The sequence below is a fragment of the Cheilinus undulatus genome, linkage group 9 (assembly GCF_018320785.1).
Source record: "Cheilinus undulatus linkage group 9, ASM1832078v1, whole genome shotgun sequence".
NCBI lineage: Eukaryota > Metazoa > Chordata > Actinopteri > Labriformes > Labridae > Cheilinus > Cheilinus undulatus.
The window spans coordinates 2,021,276-2,027,601 of NC_054873.1; the positions used below are offsets into that span (position 1 = coordinate 2,021,276).

The 6,326-nt window shown below is 43.7% G+C and overlaps 1 pseudogene; it reads right to left on the reverse strand.

Annotated features, from left to right (window-relative positions):
* Positions 1–2,224: 2,224 nt before the first annotated feature.
* LOC121515625 lies at positions 2,225–4,444 on the reverse strand (annotated as a pseudogene).
* Positions 4,445–6,326: the final 1,882 nt, after the last annotated feature.

Here is a 6,326-nt window from a genome sequence, read left to right on the forward strand (position 1 = left end):
CATGTGACCGACCTGTTTCCAGTTAGCCCAATTAGTAGCAACATGCTCCTCCAGCTGTTTTTCATTGGTACCACTTACTTTTCCAGCCTTTTGATTTCCCGTCCCTGCTTTATTGAGATGTGTTGCTGCCATCCAATTTAAAATGAGCTGATTTTTTTAATGGATTGGTAAAATGTCCCCGTTTCAGTACTCGATATGTTGTTTGTGTTCTATTGTGAATAAAATTTGGGTTTATGAGATTTGGCCATCATTGACGTTTTTTTTTTTTTTTACATTTTACACAGCGCCCCAACTTTTTTGGGTATTGGAGTTGAACTTAGTCCAAGGGCCACACAGAAAGGAGACAGCTTTGCTTTAACATCCATGTTATCATTGAATGAATGTCTGCTTGTCTAAGTCAATCAACGGTTCTTTTCAGGGTTTTATGTACTCAGATGTTGTCCACAAACATGAGCACCTGGGCCCTGACGTGAACCAGATCTTACCCCTGGACCACCAATGAATTGGTGCCACCCTGGACCCAGTTCTTTGGAAAAACAGAGTACTGGTTCTAGATTAAGCACTGGCTCTAAACCAGCCATGGGACTGGTTCAGTGGAAAAGGAGCATTTAAGTTATAATAATCCAGTTTTTAAACCAGCGCTGGGCCGAGGTGCGTCTACTTGTCCTCAGAGTTGTGCATGCATCGTCTCTGCAGCGCAGTAAAGTTTTATTTAGTCACAAGCTCCTGCACAGACGATCATCTAAAGATCATCTAAAGCAGTGGTTTTCAAACTTTTTTACACAAGGCACACCATATTTAAATCAGTTCAAAATAGATTTTTTAAATAATACAGTCAAGACGGTCTATAAGAGGGATAAAGGGGAGAGCTTTCTGAGGCCCAGCCTACTGGAGGATCATAGAAGACAGCAGAATTGTGTGATAAGTGCAAAACAAAGTCAGAAATTGGCAAAAATTTGTAAAAAATAAAAAAGTGGCCAAACAATGGGTTGAAATGGGCAAAAACTTGTTGAAAGTGTCAAAATAGTGTCAAAATGGGTTACAAGTGGCCTAAAAGATTTAAATGTTGCAACAAGGAGGTAAAAATGGGCTAAAGTGATAAAAAAAAGGGGCAAAATTAGACAAAAAAAGTGGGCAAACGAAGGCAAAAGGGTGGCATAAATGAGTTTAAGTGTCAAAAAAGTGGCAAGATGGATCCCAAGTGTCAGGAAAGTGGAAAAAAAGGGTTAAAGTTGCTAAAAGGTGGTAAAAAGTCGTTAAAAGTGATGGAAAAAATAGCCAAACAAAAGCAAAAGTGGCAAAAGGTAAAATGGGGCCAAATGTGGTGAAAACTTCCAAAAAAGTGGCAAAAATGGGCCAAAAGTAGTAAAAAGAAGTGGAAAAAGTAAAACAAAAAACAAAAAAAAAAAACACCAGCAAAATGGTTTAAGCTGTCAAAAGAAGTGGCAAACATAGGAAGAAAAATTGGTCAACTTGGTTAAAAATAGCATTCATTAATAATTTCAACACCAATTATAACCCCAAAATAGCTCGCCATGCCTTTCCGCTCTTAATGATGTTAGCCAGGATGCTAGCACCAATGCTACTGATCCAACACACATACACTGACATACACATAAACCACAACTGGGGAGGTCCCATTCTCTGGGGGTTTTCAGGGGTCCAGATCTGTGGGCAGGCCTGGTTACAGTTCTTGCCATAAAGCTGTAGTAATAATGTATTGCACAAATTCCCATGGCACACCTAGACTTGCCTGAAGGAACATTAGTGTGCCTTGCCACACCATTTGAGAACCACTGATCTAAAGAACCGACTAAACTTCTAGTAGACAGTTGCATTGACTGTCAACATATACGGCCGCCAACACTACGCCTGTGAGCAACACAAGCTAGGGTTTAAACTGCAAGGCAGCAGCCTCACTCAGTGTTTTGGCTCACCTTTTAGGGCCTGAAATCCTCTAAGCTGGGTCCTGAATCCCAGTAATTTAAATGCAGATTCTCCAGATGAGGCATACTTGGACTGTAAAGTACGGAAAGTGTCTGCACTTATAAGGACACGTCTCTGGATCCAGATGCTTCTCACACCATTCTCCTGACGATCTGAATTATTCATGGAGTATTTGAGAATAACAGCTAATAATTTACACCACAGCTGCAGCTCTGTTGTCACAGAAAGAGCCGGTGATTGGTGCCGCTGCACATCGAGACGCTGAAAGGAGGGAACTTTATCCTCCTTCAGCTTTAACAGGCCAATCAGCAGCCACGTTCAGGATCTGGACAGCAGATTTAGACACATAATGGAAGAATGATGAAGAGACAGGAGAGATACCTGAGAAAACAGCAGCACATGCAGGAAGCTGGAGAAATGAGTGGGTCCAATGCACCCAGGAGCCTGGATATGCATTTAAAGACTGAACTGGCTTCTATCCTACAGTTTCTTAAAGAAGAAGGTGGCAAACATCATCCGTGCCGTCTCTATCCTGTAAATCTTCATGTTCTCTGCATATCCTCAGCCTTAACTCAGAACTCTCTGCATTGATCCAAAGTTTGTTTCCTTTGCTTTAATGCAGAGAAATCCTCCTCCTTTGGACCAGAGTCAGAGTTTCATCTAAATGTCTGTGTCTGATTGAATCTGGACCGTCATCACTTCATTAGTTTTCATAAACCGGGACATGCATGGTGTTAATCTGATCACATCTGCGCCTCCTTCCTGCCAGCTGAGAAGCTTCTCTTCATGTTGTCCAGCTTTTCTAAATGACCAGTCCTGATGATAAAAGTTGGACATTTCTCTCCAGAAGAACTGCAGTGAAGCAGCATTAAACCCTCAGCCTTCTGACTCACAGCTCTAAATGTCTCTTTGTTTTTACCTCCTTGTTCACGCTGCTCTTTCAGGCTGATTCTGACGCTTTTTTCATTTCTATGACTTTAGTTGTAGAGGAGATCGATCTCAGCCCAGCCCTGTGGTTGTGTCTGTGTGGTCCTTCACACCGGCAGGTTGGGTTCAAATCTGGCACGTAGCTCTTGTCTTCAGTCTCTTTCTCCAGTTTTCAACAATATCCACTCTCTCTGTTAAAATGAGCAGCAGCAAGGAGAGAGGAGAGGAGAGGAGAGGAGAGGAGAGGAGGAGAGGAGAGGAGAGGAGGAGAGGAGATGAGGAGAGGAGATGAGGCTCTCTGCTGATGTTTTCCCTCCAGACTCTAATGGAATATCCTGTACTGTCATTATGTGTACTCTCACAGGTACTGTTCGCTCTATAATTCAATAAAATGAGCAGGAAATGAAGCAGATACCTGCTGAGACAGAAGCTTCTGTGCTGTACTGTACACCTGCAGAAGAAAACCAAGAACAGCTGAGCAGAAATAGAAACTATAAAGAACAAACAGTCTGTGCTGAAGCTTCAGGACAACAGCAGCTGACATGGGGGGGGGGGGGGGGCTAGTCCTGCTGGTGATGATAGAGCAGGTGTAATGGGGTTTTAGCACCCCCCACTGTTCTCTTTTCTTTGGAGCTTATGCCACAGACATGGGGAAACGATAGGGCTAGGAAGGTGTCGACTTTACTGCATATGTAAATACAAAGCAACAAAAGGTGACTCTGCTAGTTCCTGAATTAATGTGTGAAACCTGGAGCCCATGATTGAATCAGAAGGTCCTTTTGTATTTTAATTTGTGATGTCCAGACCGCCTGGAAACAAAGCCCTGTCCGGGTGTAAATTCTTCCCAGACAGAGGGGTGTCAAGCACACCTTGGGTATGTTCTTGTGTTTCAAATAATGGGCCAGACGTGGCCATCGAACTGGCCGGGTGGATCTGGCACCTTGTAGTTCCTAGAGCACCTCCTCTTTTTGCATTCTTCATATGGGATGGAAATAAAGTAACGCTGGTTCAGCACGTCGATCAAAGGTTCGTAGGTGTAAAGCAGAAAGCCTTCCACAACAAGGATGTGAGTCTCCTCCTCCTTAGTGTCAGACTTTGGGACGATCTCAGTGTCCAGGGTGTTATTAACGCCAGGAGATTTCTCAAACTTCACTGGGTTATCCAACCATGCGTAGATCGTACTCATCATGGCGTCCATGTCCAGAGCATTGATGACTTGAAGAAGTCATCCTGATGGACCACACAACAGTTGGGCAGGTTTTTGATCAGTCTGTTGGTGAGGGTGGTTTTCCGTCCCTTGGTTACGCTGCCGATGCCGATGATGTACTGCATGATTTCAGAGCTCGTTAGAAAGTCGCCGAGAGTTCAAAACGTTAATAAAACCGGTTAGGGATCAGAATGATCAGACGGGAAGAAAGCTTAAAAAGAGAAGGTTGCAGCAGGAAACGTCAACTACTCAATTCCTCCATGGCACTTGAGTTGAGTGAGTAAGGGTAAGTGCAGGGACGGAGGTGTCGCTCGGACGTGGTGTTCCACCGAGAAAGAACCGTCTGCTCTCTGCTACTGCTACACATACTGCGGTGCTATAAAGGTGCTAGTCTCCCCATGTGGGGGGCGCTCCTCTCTCTGAACCTTCTCTCTTGTTCTCTCTCTCTCTGTGTTTTGCTGCATGCTGACCGCTGTATGTGTTGATTGACCTTCTTGCAAGAATAAACCTTTTTGTCAGCTGGCAGATGTCTGATATTTCACTTGTTCATCAGCAACAGAGAAAAATTTCAACAACACAGGCTGCATGAAGGAGGATTTAAGGCCTGGTTTAGGATCAGTTTGACCCTCCTCTCTTCAGCAGCAGTGACTGAGAATATTAAACATCTGCAGGGTGATGATGGTGACATAAGGGCTGAGGGTGACAGCAGAGTGAGAGATCTTTGGAGGATGGAGAGATCGATAAGAGACGGAGAGGACTGATAATGTCAGGAGGAGTGTGAGCTCATGTCTAAGCTGTTCTAATGAGGAGAGGGTCAAGAACAAAAGAGCAAAACCAGACAAACTAACAGAGAAACACTTTCAGACACACAGAACTGAGATTTCTGAAGCATGATTTTTTTTAACAGGCGTCTTTTTCTGCTGTTGTTCTGGATGGATTATAGTGGTGGAGCAGCTCTGAGCGTGTCTGCATGACTCTATTCTGATGAAATGTTGTATGCATGTAAGAGTGCATAGAGAAAGAGTTATCTTTTTCTGTTGTGTTGCAGCCTGATGCTACAGTCCTTTAAATTCATTTTTATTCTCATTAATCTACGTCCAGTACCCTGACCACTCTGGTCTCTTCACATCCTGAGTAGAACCCCCCCCAAAATAAAAGCCCACACAAAATACAGAAAGAAATGGGAATACCGACCCTGGACATCATAAAAACGATATGATTTAAACATTTTTTTCCCTTTGTGGTCCTTTACCAAGACTTTAGGTGACCGTGTTTGGAGATGAAGGGATCTTCAACACTCTAGCAACACAATAAAAAAAAATATCTCCATTTAGACCAGCAGGTAGAAAAAGGTTGCATGTACACTCCTAAGCTCTACTTAGAACCTTCTTAAGATCCAACAGTGCAAAATGTAAATTCTTGCAATTTTTCTGCTGGTCTTAAGATTTTGATCAGGAGTGCACCAGGATTTTTAAAAACCTTGTGAATTTCACCTGAAGATCTGCTGCTTCCCATGCTGTAGTTGCATTGTTGTCTTGTTTTTGTATTGCTGCTGTTCTTTTGGTTCCAGAGTGAGCCTCTGTGTCGTTGTGGATCTTTGTTTTCTGCTAGGTGTGAGTCCTTTGTCTTTAAACCTTTGTTTGTCCTGTGTGTTTTTGTCCGAGTGAGCTGTCTGTTGTTTTTCTCTCTCTGTGCAGGTGGAGCTCTGTGTTTAGCTGGCACTGCACCGAGGGTTCAGGTACGGCGGCCTTCAGCTCCTGGGCGCCGTCCTGACGGCAGCAGCTGTTTAGTTCAGAGGACTGTGACTGATTAGCTGTTGGCATAACTTTGTGTTAGTTTTCATTTGAGCAAAGATCAGAGAAATAGAGGAGCCTGAGCTATATTTACAGAGTTGTGCTGTACAAACCTGGAAAAGTGACGGGGTCTGAGTACTTCCTGGACATCCTGTAAACAGTTCCTCCTGTAGGTAATCAGGAGGATTTTAACTGTGTTGTAGAAATCTGTCTCATGTAGTCACTTATACTGAGAACTGGTGGGATGAAGGAACTCTGTTCTTTATATTTCTCTACTTTAATCTCATTGAGTGGGTTTGGGTGATCATTTCTCCGCCTGCTGCTCAGCAGGAGGCCGAGACGAGGGGGCAGATGGACCTCTGATCAAAGTCTGGAGCCTAATGATGGTCTCTGTACATAGTCGAGGAGGATCGTCCTTCTGTAAAAGCCTGCTCTCCTAGCTCAGCTCCACA